The following is an 18,425-nucleotide window of genomic DNA, read 5'->3' on the forward strand; positions in this document are numbered from 1 at the left end:
ATGTAAAGTGATGCTGGCTTTAATACTGAAAATGAATTCAAAAGCATGAATTAAAGTTGGTCATCATTTAATCATATAAGACATTTGTTTTGAGTCTATTTAGTGGACAAGATGCTGCATATTCAGAATAATGGTTAATTCTCAGCTGGATTTCTTGCCTCTACGGATACAATATCTACCACTAGCACAGGTCCTGACTCAAAATCAGCATCTGGAATGTCTTGAAACTAGGTTTCCTACCTCTTCACCCAATACAGTCACATTATGGAAGGAAAAGAGGAATCTTTTCAGTGACTATGGTTCCCTAATCATTTTTTTCAAGTCATGTATTCCAAACAGCAGTCACCTTGAAGCTGGAGTTTAGTGAAATCACCTTAAAGATTAGAATTGTCATTTATAAACACTTAGTACACAGGCAATGGGTGCCCAACGCTTCCAGGGGTTGAATATCATACTTCTGTTGCCCTGTACTGCTTTTCTGGGGGCTACCAATATGTGATTTGTGTGAGTTCATACCAGTATGGAAAATTTAATCCATAAACTGTCCAGCATCATTTCTCAAGTTACCTGCTGCTTCTCTCCCTAAGACTAAGACTATGTTAAAGTCTCGCAGCTTTGTCACCATATGAACACTCTCACTGGTCCTCATCATTCAATGACACCTTCAAATATCTGTAGAGTACTTCACTGTCCTCAAATGACTTCCCCACCCAGTATCTGATCTCATCCACACAATAATCTCCCCTCCCTCCAAATCATTACCTCTTTCTCCCTTTAGAGTTGAAGAAACAGAGCTTAAACCTAGCTTAAACCTAGGTTTCATGGCAGTGGGCTCTGTGCTCTGTCCTCTTTTACCCCTGCCTATGACTTATCATTTTAGGTCTAAACATCTGGAACCTCCTTCATCTACATCACTCTTTACTGTGCCATCATTTCCATGATTCATCATGCAGGCCACTGTAGTTCTATAAGCCTTCCCTCTGAGGACTTATTGAAAGATCTCAGTCAACTACATTTTTGTTGTTGCTTTTTATGCCTTGGTGGAGAAGTCTTTCAACTAACTTTCAGAACCAATAAACAATAAGCTCATTCACACCATAGCATAATTGATAATATCTAACATTTAGAATATTTGGATTTTGAGATACAATTAATTGGGGAGTCCAAGAACTTAATTTACAATAGTGAAATTTTAGACATTATGATAACTGTATTTGGGCAATTGGAGTCTATCAAACCAACCAAGTTCTTTTCAAGAACTTATATCTACCAAACCTCTTCTTTACCAAAACCTCTGCTTTTGACTTGAGGTCACTGCAGCTAAAATTGGGGATCAAAAACCAACCCCATGATTTGGTAGAATATGGAAGAAAAAAATGATTTGTAAAAGCATCTTTGAGGTAAAAAGTTTTTCTTGTATTAACTTTTACAAACCCTAAAATTCCACAGTTAGTCATTCATTCCTTTAGGGTACACATTTCTTCCCCCATATATCTCTTTTAAAGTGGAAAGAGGTCTGAGAGCAAGACTTCATGAAGCTATTTTCAATGGCTAATACTTCATGATAAATGAGATAATCAGATACTTTCCACCATCACAAGAAAAGCCGTAGCACATGCCTGACAAATGATAAGTACTCAGTGACTGTACCTACTGTCATTTTATTATCATGAGAATGGGGATCAAGTATCACATCTGCATTTTGGGCCACTATTAAGGTAGAAGCATTGGCATATGTTTCCTCAATTTTTCCTTTATTTTTGTGCAGTCTGGGACAAAACACTTAAAAACACTGAGCCTCAATTGCCCCATTTAAAAATGGTATTAATAATTTCTACCTCGATGATATTAAAGATTAAGTATAATAAAAGTCAGTGCATATAATGAAATATATATTTATCTAAAATATAAGGTACTCACTAACAATAAAGCCATCCTCTATGGGCCCAGCTGTACACCCAAGTGCCAGGAAAACCACACATCCAGCTACCCTGGCCAGTGCTGCTCCCTGAGTTTCCTGCTCTGGCTGAGCCCAAAGGCTCACCATGCCCACAAACCTGGCTTGGATGGAGACAGGGGACCAAATTATACCACAAGTTCTGTCAGGGACAGCTCAGCTCACTTGTAGGGTCCTAGCTCTTTGATGTTTGAGATTCAATAAACACAGCTCTTTGGAAACATTTTTGGGAAGACCTCTGAGTGTTCTCTGTACATTGAAGCGACTGAGATTTTGGAGTTCTACAGAATTTACGTATTCTGCCTCACATTCATAGAATTGCTCAGAGTGGTTCTGTCTCCAGACTGGTGGATCAAAGACAATATGCACCATATTTTGTATTTGTCTACATCTTGGGCAAGTAGTTACCACTTCCAAACCAAGCCATGTGAGTCTGATAGATAGATCTATGCCTGCATCCCGGGTAACTTCACCTGGAGTCCCTGGATGAGCTCTCTGCAAACATGCAAGTTCTACCAGGGAGAGCAGCCCTTCAGAATCTCTACCTTCTTCATGACTTTCTTCTTAGTACAAAAGTCATTCATTTAATGATTACCTGCTTGGACTCAATACCGTTTCTTTTTTGTTGTTGTTATTGATATTTTATATTCTTCAATAAAAACATATATATTTAAAGTATAAAACATGACGATTTGACATAAACATATATAGTGAAATGATAACTACAGCCAAGCTACTTAACATATCCATCTCTTCTCATAATTACCATTTTTTATGTATGTGGCAAGAATACCAGAAATCTACTCTTAGCAAACTCCAGAATTCAATACATTGTTATTAACTGTAGTCAGCATGCTGTATATTAGCTCTCTAGACTTCTTTGTCCAATAAAACTGCAGCTTGGTACCCCTTTCGCAACTTCCCCCCATTTCTCCCACCTCTCTGCTCTTTTCTCCTCTTTGCTTCTGTGTATTCTTCTCTTTGGCACTGTATCCCTCAAGTGGGAGTGTTTGGATGATTCTAAGGCAAACATATAAGTCCGTCTCAAAATGTCAACCTACCATATTGTTAAATATATTTTATGCTCCCATGACCTTGCATGAAGATTCTGACTGCTTTTAAAATATAGACACTCCTGGGGTGCATGGGTGGCTCAATGGGTTGAGCATCCAACTTCAGCTCAGGTCGTGATCTCATGGCTTGTGAGTTCAAGCCCCGCATTGGGCTCAGTGCTGACAGCTCAGAGCCTGGAGCCTGCTTCAGATTCTGTGTCTCCCTCTCTCTCTCTGCCCCTCCTCTGCTTGCTCTGTCTGTCTCTCTCAAAAATAAATAAAAACCTCAAAAAATGTTAAAATATGCACACTCCTTGAAAAGGTAAGTTTTACAAATAATCAAACATGTGCACCACTATAGAAGTAAAATTGTTATATTTAAAAAGATATATATGGTAGGAGTATTGAGGTAGGGTAAAAGAATGAAAATCTCAACCTCCAGGTTTCAACTGAGGTTAAAAAAAGAAAGAAAAAAATTGTGCCTCGGAGCAGGAAATGAAGCCTTAGCTCCCGAAGATGAAAAAGCCACCCTGCCGATACTGTGAAGAGCTGGCCCTGTGTAGCACTTTCCTTCGTGAACTACAACTGCCTGTCACAAAAGTTTTTGATAGGCACTCACCTCTATTTGGATCTGGGCTGTAAATAGTTGCCCAGACCCTAAAACTGATGCCCTAACTTTACAATGCACATATTGCATAAATATATGTTGATAAATAAACTTGCAAGCTGGTATATGCATTGCATGTAAACACTCTTTTTTTAAGCAAAGATTTGAATTTTATAGACTGTAAAATATGGATATTGCTCTATTTATCTTGATGTACCTCTATGAAAAGGTGACTGCTGTGATTGGAAAGTCATGCCATATAACTAAAATAAGGTACTTTATTTAGAATTTTAAGATATCCTCTGCCCAATATGTATAACCATAACTATCTTGAAAAATTAGTTGTTTATTGCATAAATATTTTCAAGTGCTCTGGCTATAACACTGAAGCAGTTTATAAGCACTGTGAGATGGGAGATGCTGGTCCTATAAACACAGGGTTCAAGGATTCAAGGATTCTAGCTGGCCAATGTAGGTGAAGAAAGCTAGTAATGAACCTAGGTGGGATGGAGGAATAATGCCATCAAATATCAACAACAATTGGATAAAATGTTAGAAAATTATTTTTATTTTTTAAGTACTTATGCTAGGAAAACTTACTCTTCAAATTACCAGATTGTAAGTGTTTAAGGTTTCCTGGTCCAGGCGTGGACTTTGTTGCATATAGTTCTTTTATTTTTCATTTACTGTTTTTGAAACTGTACTTTAAAAAAGATAAAAGCCATTCTTAGCTAATGGGCCACAGTTTGCTTATGCTACTCTAGAGCAAAGGTTTTAAGACACTTTTAAACTGCAGAAAACTTTTTTTTTTAAAGGATCTAATGATAACTACAGTAATCAAAATCAATCCAAGTGGAGTGACTAGGAAGCCTGTTGGTAGTCCTAGGACTCTGCCTACTCGGCTTTCTCTTATTGGTCCTAGATAGCTCAGAGGTAACTACACAGAGCAGGAGCACTCTTGGGGACAACAGCTTAGATATCAGATATCTGTACCGCAGATAATCCCAAGAACTTTCAGCAAAGTAACAAAAGTGCACAATTATATCAACAAGGAAGGAAGCACTAAACATGTTGACAGGTACAGTCTGTACATTTTGTCTATGGAATTACCATGTTCAATCCCCAAGTAAAACCTCTTTCTTTATCTCTTACAACACCCCATGACACACCATGTCTTGCATAGAAATGCCTTTACAATGTACTCATTTCCTTTCTGTCCCAGTTCTACCAGAAAGAGTATACTTTTATCTCCTTACATCCAGAATATCTGTCTGAGTCTCTTAACTAGTTCCCCTGCAGGCTCTTTTTAGACTCTCCACTCTCTGCCCTACTCAGCCTACCTCAGAAAGGCTAAGTTTTGTAATTACATTGCTTTGATTTGGTCTCCTTATTCTTTCAATGCCCTAAATTCAATTCAATTCATTTGGTTATTGATCAGATATTAATGATGCTTCCCATTTAATGTGCTAGAAACTGCAGGATCTCCAGATAGATATTAGAATCTCTAATGCCTTCTATTAGAAGACAGCAACAAAATACCTGTGATAGAAGGTGGGATGCAATGAGATCCACTTGAGAAGTACAAGCAAAGTTCAATAAAATTGCTACAGAAAAATTTTTGGCCATTGAGATTAGGAAAGACTTGATAAAGCACTGAAGATTTACTAGGAAGTCACTACACGAAGATGGAAGTGATAGGATGTTGTGGTGAAGAGGAAGCCATGAGCAAAGGCATGGAAGTAGGAAAGCATAGAGATTTCTCTAGAAATTATGGCCAAATAATTATAGTAGTTGAATGATGGAACAAACTTGGGAAGGAATTAAGCCAAATTTGTAGAAAGCCCAGGATGCCAGGTCATGTTGTCTGAGCTGTATTCAGTAGAATTTGGAGAACGGCCCATGTTGTTTGAAGTCCGTGTACCTTATGATTAGGTGCATGCTATGGTTGGTCTGCACAGACATGACGTAGTGAAAGGGCTCCAAACTGAGAGTTAGGGAACCCATGGATTTGAATTTCTGTGATAGCTGCCTCTGCTTCATCTTTCTAGATTATTGATAAATCAAAGGCAAGTAAATGAAATAATCATTGACACGTATTTTGAAATGCATATATGAACTGTGAAGTGACAATGATAGATGAAAATTGAGGAAAACGTTTTAGAAAATGGCAAGAAGGATGGGCTGTGAAGTTTCCAAGAACAGATGAGATACAGTGGGGTTGTATTTGGTGAAACTAGAAACTAGGAAAACATTTGTCTCTAACCTTTTCAGCCTAATATTGTAGATCAAAGTTTCCTGCCAACCTCCCATTAGATCATGAAATCCTTAGGGAAGAAAGCATATTTGCTTTGATTCTTGTTTATATTCCCAGCACACAGCAGAGAGCCAGGTTCATAACAACCACTCAGTAAATGTTGCTTGAATGAATGATCTCTCCAAACTCCATCAAAACCTCTGCTCTAGAGGAAAATCTGTAACCAAATGCATGTTAACAAATGGATGATTATCCATATGTTAAAAGGAAATTTCTCTTGTAAGAAACGAATATGGAATAGCCCATTGCCAAATAAGTCCAGTTTTAATGGCTGCACATCTACAAGAGGAGGAATATTTAGAAGAGCAACAGTGGTCCACACACCTGGGCTCCCAATTGACTACTTCCCATCTGGGGCCCCTTGATTCCCATCTAAAAACCTAGATATTTCAAGTACAACTGTCTTTAACTACACTTACTCTGTCTTACCCTGTCATACGGCAAGAAAAGAACCCCTGAGTCAGACCCTGTAGATAACACCAATTTTTTCTAGATTGTGAAGAAAGCCCTATGTTACCTCCTATGGATGTCACCAGGCTCTAAGTAAAGTCTCCTGATTATTTTGTCTCCTATCTGCAAAAAAACAAAACAAAACAAAACAAAAAACAAAAGTCAAAAAACAAACAAAAAGCAAACAAAAAATAAACAAAAAACCCCATCAAAACCCAAAAACCAAAAACTGAAAAAAGAAAAAAAACTCTACCCTTTCATACGGAAATCCTTCCACACTTAAAACACTCACCCTCCTATATTTGTGATAAATTCCTTTTCTTCAGCACTTAGGAGACTTGAATGTCTTGTGTTCATGTTTTCCAACCTGGCTTCTCTGATTAATGCCTACTGCATGCAGCTTAGACAAAATAATGCTGTTGGTCAAAGTGGCTACATATCTAGTCAGAGTAGGAAAAGGCTATAATGATGCAATTTCAGGTATCTAAAATATCTGTGCCTAAATATATCTCCTGCCTTGATGTTAAATGTGGCATCATTACTTCCACTTGAGCATAGTACCCAGTCTGCACCCTATATTCTGAAACATTCTGAGCACTTTTGAAGAGAAAACAAAAATATAAAAATTGCAATAAATACAAATACTGATTGCTGATTTAATCCAACTGTATCAACTGTGTATAGAGACAAAATTTTACCACAACACTGTGAACTAATAGAAAGACCTGCTTATGTTTCATTTTTCACTTGCTACAAAAATATTAAGGAGGTATACTAACCCAGGTTTTCAGTTTCTAGAGAACAGAAATACAACTCAAACTAGCATAAGCCAGAATTTTGCGAAGAACGTGTTGCCTCACGTAATTGGCAAGTACAATAGGGTGTTGTTTCAGGACAAGCTGGCCAAGCAGCTTTAATAGTATCATCAGGGATCCATGTCTTTTTCTCCAGTATTTTTCATAGTGTCTTTCCATGTCACAGACATGATGGTTTTCAGAACATCAAGATCCTAGCTGAGACAGAGAACCTTCCTGGACATATGTATGTTTGCTATTGTTGCTATAACAAATTACGACGAACCTGATGACTTAAAACAACACAAATTTATTACCTTGTGTAGTTCTGGAGGTCAGACATGTGAAATAGATCTTGTGGGGCTAAAATCAAGGTGTTGACAGAGCTGTATTCCTTTCTGAAGATTCTTGGGATTTTCTTGCTTTTCCTGCTTCTAGAGGCTGCCTGCATTTATTGGCTTGCAATTGTATCACTCTGTGCTGTTCCTGTCACATCTCCTCTAAGTCTTCTGCCATTCTCTTTCACTTATATGAATGCCTGTAATTACATTAGACCCACCCCTCCCCATAATCTTCCCATTTCAAGACTTTCAACTTAATTCCACCTGCAAAGTTCCTTTTGTCATGTAAAGTAACATATTAACAGGTTGTGGAGATTGGAGTATGGATCTATTTGGGGGCTATTATTCTGCCCACCACAACAGGTTTAGAAAAAAAAAAAGTCTTAGGAAGAACTTTGCATGGTCTGTCTTATTTGATGTGCTTACCTCCAACCAACTTTTGTGCCTACGAAGACTATATGCTCTGATTGGGTCACATGAGGCCACATCGGATGGTAAGGGGGCAGGGTTGATGGCTTTTGATGATCTTCAATCATACCACATGGAATGGTTTCTCTGCAGGAAAAAAAAAAAATAAAGGAATGTCTTATTAGAGTAAGGCAGAGGGATGATGGAAAAGGAAAACAGCCACCAACATCCATGGCACACGATAGGGTAGATAAGTGGGAATGTTTGTGTAGTTCCCCAACCTTGTAAGAAGGGAAGTGTGAGTTAAGAACTGGCCATTTAAAAATCCCCTTTTAAAATATAAATATTGGGGCATCTGGATGGCTCAGTTGGTTAAGTGTTTGACTTTGGCTCAGGTCATGATTTCGCAGTCTGTGAGTTTGAGCCGTGCATCGGGCTCTGTGCTGACACCATGGAGCCTGGAGCCTGCTTCAGATTCTTGTCTCTCTTGCTCTCTGCCCCTCCCCCACTCACACTCTGTCTCTGTCTCTCTCTCTCAAAAATACATAAACAATAAACAAATTTTTTAATAAATAAAATATAAATATTGAAGTTTGTACAGGAATAAATATTCACGTTAAATCACATATGAGCAGTGAAGTGTGTATTATTCACATTTTGTTCTTTATGCTGGAATTGGCAAAGGTTACTTTGGGGGAGAAAGTTAGAGGGGCTCAAAATGAGACAGTTCCAAAGAAGACCCAAGAAGAAGGTAAAAACATGAAGAGTGTAACTAGCCCCTCACAACCTCATCATGGGCTAGCTCTGACTCTTCTCACGTCAGCATGTATAGAGACCCTTGGTAAATAGATCTATTTCATAAATGGGGCCTTTCCTTCCCCATCCATCTACTCCTTCCCAGAGTGGGAAGTAGCTCTTGCCTTTTCTTCAGAACCCCCATCCCCTATGCGTGCAAGGTGGCAAGATGTGCTTTGTCCCAGAGGGGAGGCAATTGTTCATGGGCAGAGCTGTCCCTCCAAGGGCAGCAGCTCCTCTGCATTTGAGCATTAATTCATAATCAAACATTGATGAATCATGCTATTTTACTGAAAAGCACAGTCCTTAAGTCAACCACCTAATCTAAGGGAAGAAATTAAACTCTAAACCAACATAAACACATTACAAGTCATTAGTGTAATTAAAAAGGAATGTATAATTAAAACATTTGTGTATTTTAGCTCAAATTCATCTGCGGTCGGAAATTTTAATGAACTGTTCATCAAAGAAGTCTCTGGAGTCTGGGGATAAGTTTAGCATAACAAGAAACTGAATGTTTTCTTCCCTCTGCTTCAGGAGCCCCATTCCCTCTGGTTTCTAAAAAGCAACCTGTCATTGGTTCCACCAAACTAATAATGATTCTAAGTGGTTATGATTGCTTCTGTGTTTTAAACTGATGTTATCTTTTTATCCCTTAAGAATCATGTTTTTCATAATTACTTCTCTTTTGTCCTTTCCTTAAGACAAATGATTTTGTAATTAGCGATGAAGGAAGGAGTCGTCACTCCAAGACATCTGTCAAGTTGTCAGGAAGTATGTCTCCCTGTAGCTATATTTAAACTTTCTGTTTAATAGCCTCTTGCTTTATTTCACAAGAACATCTCTGCGGAATCATGCCTAGGATCCCCTAATGATCAGGTTCTATAAAACATAGAGCAATTAGACTGTAAGAAATATCGCTCCCCAGAATGTCCTTCTTATCCATAATGTGTACCTCTCCTTCCCAATGCTCCCTTTCTCGGGCCTCCCCACCCACATGAATGTTTCCCTCCCCACACTCTGGTGGGCCCTAGTTTTAGGCTCTAGCAGATGATATGGTGGAGTGTGTCAACAATTAAGCTAACATTTTCCCCAACTTCAGCATTCAGTTGTAACCATCCCTGTCTGTCTCCAAATGAATGGCAAGCTATTGTAAGAAACAAAATACTTCCCCCCTGGAGGGAACAAAGCCTTAACAGTGCCATGTATTTCCCATGCACCCTACAGAGAAATGACATGCTTGCTCACATGTTTGCTGTTCTATGTCATCTGCAGCAAGAAAGAGCCTCCCAGTGACTCCTACAGCTTCCTTCCTTAGGAACAGAATCCAGACTGACAGAAACATCCTGCAGAGTGCTGAGAAAGTCCCTCTTACCACAGGATTCAAGATTGCTGCTGATCTACAATACCCCCGCCATTTTGTCAATAGCTAACACCCTAAATCTCACAGAAATCTCAAGCTGCTCTAATCACTCACTCTCTTTATTCTTCAATAGCCCATTTAACCTGTGACTCTTGTTATTCATAACAGAAAGCTAGGTATAGGAAGTGGAGTGATTTTCTGAGTCACACACAAGTATCAGACAGATCCAGAGACAGCAAAACTTAGTGAAGTTCAGATGGATTGTGACTTTTTCACCTGGCCTTGGCAGAGACAGACAGGACTGACCCATGTTGAATGAATGAACACATTAAGTTCCTTCCGTTTCTTTTTCTTTTTCTTTTTTTCTTTTTTGTTACAGAAGCTTTCATTATTTTATTTATTAAGGCTAAACAAAAAAAATCATTTGAACATAGAATTTGGTATAGATATGGAAACACTGGAATGAATACTTATCATAGGCCATTTATCCTTTTATGTATATATACCTATATATAGCATTCATATATGTTTTATATTTGTGTATATACACAAATACAAACATGTGTGTGTGTGTGTGTGTGTGTGTATATATACACATATATATACATTTGCAAGTGTCTCTAGAACTATTAAACCATGTGCTATTGTTCATTGACAATGGATTGTAAATTCATTCATCACATTTATTTATTTTTTAGTTTTTTAGTTTTTTGATGATTATATTTTATTTATTTTTATTATTATTATTTTTTAAATTTACATTCAAGTTAGCATACAGTGCAACAATGATTTCAGGAATAGATTCCTTAATGTCCCTTACCCACTTAGACCATCCCCCCTCCCAAAACCCCTCCAGTAACCCTCTGTTTGTTCTCCATATTTTATTAACCCTAACCCTAACCCACTTTTCCACTTTCTCTCCAGCTCCTTTTGGGGGTGTGCTTTTCCCATACTCTCCCCCATCTCTATCCTCTCTCCACAAGCAAAAACAGCTCCTTGTCCCTGATTTCTCTCTTCCCTAGTTCACCTCTCTGCACCATGTGCCTGCTGAATTCTGTAGTTCAGGTTGTGCAGATTGTTGTGTTAGTCCTCAAATCAGTTTTCTAGTTGTGCAGGATGGTTTAGTGTTGATCTGGCTGTATTTCATGGATGGGAGACACAAAAAAACTTCCATGCTGTTCCACCATCTTGGCTTCTCCAAAGTTCCTTCGATTTCTTAGGAGAAACTTGAAGTTGGTAAATTTCCCCTCCTTTCAAGTACTCTACCAAGTTTTCCCTCTTTCAAAACACCCATACCTTTGGCCTGGATTCCAGGGACCTGCTAAGCCTTGAGTTTACCTGGAAATTATCAGGATTAAGTGGGAAAGCTATTGCTTAAGCTATTTTCCCTCACAAGGGTATTTTCATTTAATAGTAGACTCTTAAAGATCAAAAAGTCTCTATGAGAACAACAACAACAACAAAAGCCGCTATAAATTAAAAACATCGGAGGGATTAGGGCATTAAAATTTTGCTTTTCATGGGAGCTGGAAGACTGATCCTAGATCCTCTCTCATTGCATCATGTGGTGCTGCTTATTCTTCCAGACTGAGTGTAGTCATGAGCTTAATGCAAGTTGTGGGCAGAGGTATGACAAACTCAGTAGCTTTAATGTTAAGGAAAATAATTAAATCAGAGTGTTTACTCTTCTGGTTAGTTTCCCTAGTTATTCCTTCATGGAGCTCATGGATCATGATTATATTGAAAATGAAATAAAATCACAAGATGCCTCTAAGCTTGCAGTTCTCTTTTTCTATTCCAAATGCCACTTTTTCCTTATGGTTATTTCAGTCTTCCTTACATTCTTTTCACTCTTACTTTATCTTTTAAAAACGTTTCTTCACATCAATGTCAAATCTAAAATACTAGTTGCAACACTACCTTGTCTTTCTGCTGTCAAGAGGATGAAAAGCCTCCCCAACACCTGTGGGTTAATGCATGGCTTCATATCAACTGTCCTCACCTCATCCATCCTTGTTGCTTATCATTTCTCAGCAGTGGATTTCCTGAGCTCATTAAATTGAGTCCTTCCCTTTGCTCTACCCACTTCATCTGAATTCCTATTGGCTCAAGCTTATTGGCAATATTGTAGAAAATAGAAATATTAAGAAGGTCTGAAAATACCATGTAGCAACAATGTCAGCCCTAGTCTCTCCACCTCTAGATTTTCACAAAAGAGAAATAAATGTCACCTATATAACCTGTTAGTTACTCATATTAAAGGATAGGTGATCCCTCTCCTTTGTTTGTTCTTTGGCTTGTTTATGCTTTTGTTTGAACTGATGTAGTGAATGCTCTGAAATTCTGAAACTCTTTAATTTAAATGACAAAGCCCCTCTTCAAGCTCTTATTTGAAAAACACTACCTACCCATCATCTCTAATATTCATCCCTGGGCTCTATTTCCTTTCCTTTGGCAGTGCTTTGCTTGACAAATGCCTAAAGGGGGAAAATATATAAACATATAATCATATCTCCTTCCCATTATATCACTTACCTTTAGTCAGTAATTGATATGGTCCTGGGTGGTGGTTTCCAACCTTTATATGAACTTGTAAACAAACAGAGGCACAGTTTGAATGCACAGAGGGAATCCAAAAAAACTTTTTCTTAAATGTTTTTCAGACTATAACAGTTCAAAAGTTGTGGGTGGAATAAATTAATAAATAAATGCATCATAAAGAGATAGTGAAAATCCTATGTTTAAAAAAGAGAACAAGGACAGATATGACGCTGTAAGAGAGTGAGCAAGTGTAAAGGCTTTACATAAGGAAGCTCCAAAACTTCACATATGTTTACATCATGTGAGCTGAGGAATATTTTTTAAATGTTATGAGATTTTAAAAAAATATTCTAGTGTCATCTTTGATACTTACCACTCCCATTCCTTGAAGGAATACTTATTAATGAATGGGGGTGGGGGGGGGGGCTGCTAGTGTTAATATTTGAAAAGCCAACGTCTTTATGGGAAGAATAAAGAAAATGAACGCAGGTAGAATTTGGGGGAGCAAAATTCTCCAAAATAGAGCAAGGAGCTTGGCCTCCAAGAGAGACAAATGATGAGAGTGGAGACATCATGGTTGCAGGAAGAGGAAAGTGGAACCTGCACCCTAGGGAGAAACCTGGAGAGTTAGAAAAATACCAATATAAGAAAATGAAATTTATAAGAAGTAAAGATCTATGCCCTGCTCTCCTGGTAGATTCTCAGACTGTGCCTAAGTAGAGAAGACTAGAGAGGAATAGCCATAGTCTGTTCACTGAGACATAGTAGCCAAGGAAAAGTCTTCATGACCCAAAAGTGTGATGTGAGTATTGCTTATATGTAGTGTGTCTGAAGAGAGAAATCACTGAACATAACAAGAGAGAGACAGGCCAATACAGAACACGGTCATCTCAGTGGCAACCCATCTGAACCAATGATCAATGACTAGATGTAATGTCACCTCTAACACCTTGGCATCACCTAACCCCTCTTGAACTGCAAACATGGGGAAATGGGAAACTTCATCATCTCCATCTTACGAAGAGACAAAGAGGTCTAAATAACTTTCAAAATAAGGCCAGTCTCCTGTGTAGAAAAAGGAAGAGCATTGAGTAAAAGGATATGGAGGTTCATGTGATGTATGCCAAAAAAAGATGTTTTCAAGTATTGCCTTTACCATTGATGTGCAAAAGCCTGTCCTGATTGATCTTTTAGGTTGGATATGATTCATTTATGGCTTTTCTTCAAAGTATGAACCCCTCTGGGAGAAGTGATATATTAAGTGCCCAATATTTTAACATGAAGATGTCTATGAGGTCACCTTTCTGAGAGGCTGGGAGGAGTTTAGAAAAATTAGAATTTGAGGGGGTCAAAAAAACTGAAGTAGGTAAAGAGTCTGGGGCCTTGCTATAAGATGACAATGGAGTCCATCACAAGAGATGCTCCTTGTTTATAAGTTCAGAATCAATGTTAAAACTGCTTTTGCATATATTTTAATATCAATGTACACAGATCATATTTATGCCTTAGTTTTTCACGATTTTTTCTTTAACAAAATGAGAACAATGCACGGCATACTCTCTCTCTCTCTCTCTCTCTCTCTCTCTCTCTCTCACACACACACACACACACACACACATTCATTGACACACGCACTTATTCCCGTTCACACATGTACACATAAACTAAACTTTGTGGTCTTAACTGGGATGACTGAATGTTGAATAAAACCTCAATGAAATAAGAATCCTATAATTTAGATGCTAGGTCCATAGGACTTTCCTGATAACCTTGATATCTTTGATTTCTCTGAAAATGCCATCACAGATCTATTTGTGATACCTGTTTGTTCATAGCCAGATCAATGACTTTTTTTTAATGTCAGCATAAAGGGAAAAGGGGAAAAGAAATAAAAAAAGAAAAGAAAAGAAAAGAAATGCAAAGGTAATCAATAAGATCAGATTAAATACAAGAAATATATTTCTAACGATTAAAGCTGTTCAGAAAAGGAAGATTTACCTCTCAAATGGATGGATGTCCTATCATTTTAAGAACACTGTCACCAGGAATGCTCTGAAAAAGGGGTCCTCTTAAAGTTTCTCAGTTGGGTATAAGGACCATGGATTTTTTAGGCCTAATTCCATGAATTGTACTATTCTATCATCCCATGTGAAGGATATTCCTGATGAAAAATTCTTGTACATATTGCCAGCTCTGTGGTCTCCATAGAATTCATGACTTTTCTGTATATGCATGCTCCCAGGTGTGCACACACATTCAAACGGAGGTTTTCAAAATTATTGATGTCAGCAAGGTGGGTATTTAGGTGAACTGGATCTTTCAGAGAAAATATTTTCAAGATGTCTCTGGTGACTATGTTTTTCATTAGGGTTTCCAGTTACACTTGATATAATTAATGCTAAGATTGTAATCTTATTCAGAAAACTAGAGTATCAGAGGATGCTGATAAATAAATTTCCTGGCTATAAAGATACTACTCTAGAGACTAGGAAGCAAACATGATGGCTACTTTGTCTTTGCAATGACTCTTGAAATATGTTAATAAATATTGGGTTTCACAATCCCCAGGCAAATAAATATTTAATTGTAACAATGGGTATTTATCTAAAACTCCTGGGTGCAATCTCATGTATCATGATTTGGAATGCCATATATATAACTATTTAACCCTTACATATATCCCACAATACATTGTCTTGGGGCCCTGAATGCAACCATTAAAATCCTACCCTGATTTCCAGTTAGACATGGTCAATTAAACAGACACATCTATCTCCTATTGTCTCTTGAAACTCCTCTACATTGGGCCATCAGAAGAGGGAGGGAGAGAGAGAGAGAGAGAGAGAGAAAGACAGACAAGAATCAACAAAAAATGCCAACAAAGGAGGAATTGGAATGAGATAAGCAGGGGGTTACTGGCTGAACATCTCAGAGGAAGCTGAAATCTGTGTGTGTGCTAGAAAATGGCCAAATATTAGCAAACCTATCCATGACAGAAGCCTGGAAATGTTTAGAATTTCGATATGCTGGCATCTTGGATGATGAAGTGCCAGTTAAGTTTAAAACTGGAGGATAAGTTGAAAGTCTCTATAGGAGCAATTAAAAGCCTAGATGTTAGTCCTCATCTTGTGTAGCCAAGAGACTCAATATGCCAATGGGGTCAGAAGACTGCAGGTTTGTTTTGTGGAACAATGAGATCATAGAAGCTCTGATTTTAGAAACAATGGCCTTAGCTAAAGGTTGAGGCAAAATGCTGCATCAAACCAGATTATTAATGAAAATCTACAAAACAAACTAATCCGAACCTGGCCTACTCTTCACCATTTTCAAAAATGCTGGAAAATTGAGCTTTTTATCTCTCAGATCAGTATCTGACACTCTGGCCTAGGTGAAAAAGCTGTCACCCCCTGATAAAACTAGAGTGACATCCACCATTTGACAATCCCTGCTCTTGAACACATAAATCAAGATCAGTGTTCAGTGCCTCACTTTTAATTATGAGTGTATCAAAAGTAATCACCAGGTGTTTGTGGAAGGCCTTAAAAATAAGAATGAAAGACAGATCAAAGCAAAGGGATAAAATAAGATCAGAAGAAACAGACAATGTAAGGAGTCCAAGAAAACTTCCAATAGTCTAATGTGGATTTTTCCAGAGAGAAGATTGAAGACATTACATCTATGAAATGAAAATGGTTGTTTCACAAAAGGAGCGTCCAGAGAAAAAGAAAGGGCTGTTGGAAATTAAAAATTTGGAGCAGAGGGGCGCCTGGATGGCGCAGTCGGTTAAGCGTCTGACTTCAGCCAGGTCACGATCTCGCGGTCCGTGAGTTCGAGCCCCGCGTCAGGCTCTGGGCTGATGGCTCGGAGCCTGGAGCCTGTTTCCGATTCTGTGTCTCCCTCTCTCTCTGCCCCTCCCCCGTTCATGCTCTGTCTCTCTCTGTCCCAAAAATAAATAAAAAACGTTGAAAAAAAAAAATTAAAAAATTAAAAAAAAAAAAAATTTGGAGCAGAGATGTAAAAGTTCAACCCAAGGAATAGAAATTAAAAAAAAATAACTTCTAAAAAGCAGAAGAATAAGACAAAGAGAAAAGAAAAGAGAAAAGAAAACTAGAACATCTGTCCAGGGTTACAGCAGAAGTGTAATAGGAGTTATGAAAATATACAAGATACAAAACTAAATCAATGTTATTATCTAAGAAACAATGCAAGGTATCTTCCCATATCCAAAGCACGTGTTTCCAGATTTTAAAAAATGGGACCACCAAATATCACATAAAATGAGCGAGAACAGAACCCTCAACAAAAAATATCATTGTGAAATTCCAGGACTGGGGGGGAGGGGCGCTAAAGAGAAGATCCTCAATTTCTATAGACAAAAAAGGAGAGGGTTTGGAAGCAGACTCAGATTTCATCTCTAAAAAGGAGATATTTGAAGCTTAAAGAGAATGGAGAAAAGCTCTCAAATTTATGAAGAAGATAATCCACTGCTTAGAATTTAATATCCAGCCAAACAATCAAACATGAAGGGAAAATAAAGACATGTTCAGACATGTTGAGTTTCAAACTCAAAAAATTTATATCCCATTCATCCTTTCTCAGAAAACTGCTATAAAATATAGATTTCTGTCTAAGCAAGAAAGATGGAAACACATCACTCAGGACATGGAGCTTCAGCAGAGGAAGAAGCAATGGAATTTTCCAGATGATGATGAAGGGAGAGCGTAACTTTATAGATATGTCTAGAGTATATCCAGCCTAGAATAAAGCAAGGGAAAGAGGCCTGCAGAATAGATGTCTCAGAATAGATGTGGAAAAAAGTTCAACTGGTGTTTATTATATGACACTTGTAATTATATTTAGAGATTATTTACTCTCTTTGGGGTGAATTAGAAAACTAAACAACAACAAAAACACCAGAGACAATTATTAACTTCAGAGAAAAGAAAAAGTTGAACAAAAATGACAGTGTAATCACAGTTCATGATTACATAGTCCGTTATAACGTTAACAGACTAGCAGCATATAGTGTGGCTGTAGTACCACATAGGACTGAAAACACTCTATTCAATCAGTTTGCATTTACTGTACTCTGTCATTACACATTGTAAGAGTGTGTGAGTGTGTGTGTGTGTGTCTCTGTGTGTGTGTTTCTTGTCTTTCCACTTAAACCAGAAGCTCTTTGGGGGAAAAAAAAAAAAAAAACCAGCACCTTCTGTTTCTCTAAATGCCCACAGCAGTGAGCCAATGTGTCAGCAAAAAAAGGCAAGGCAGTGAGCAAACTTTTAAATCAATAACATGTAGGTCTGAGGAAAAAACTAGACTAGAGTCAGTATATAACAAGACCAAATAATAATCACCACAAACAAGATACTTGCAGTAATAATGTCAATATAATAATTGGCTCTTTCCTGGGTACTGAAAAGTGTGGGTTGCTGTTCTAAGTGCTTTATATGCCTTAACTCATTAAAACCTCAAGAGAAAATTGCAGGTAGAATACCATTATGATTTCCATTTTACAGGAGAGAATATTGAGTTACAATGAGTTTAAATGTGACAGGACCAAATGGGACAGCATATAAGCTCATCCCTGCCGCCCTAGACTGTGTGTCTTGAAATTTGCTAGTGATGCTGTCCAGAATATTCTTTTCTAGCTCCAAGTGTGATCCCCCTCCAGAATCTATACTCAGAGGACAGGCACCTTGTCTCATACATGCCTTTAACTCAACACATGTCTAAGCAGAGCATCATGCACAGAGTGAGCTCTCGGCACTTATGTATGAGCTGAACAAATGAGAAAGCTGTG

This window comes from Panthera onca, chromosome D3, assembly GCF_046562875.1.
Source record: "Panthera onca isolate mPanOnc1 chromosome D3, mPanOnc1 haplotype 2, whole genome shotgun sequence".
Lineage (NCBI taxonomy): Eukaryota > Metazoa > Chordata > Mammalia > Carnivora > Felidae > Panthera > Panthera onca.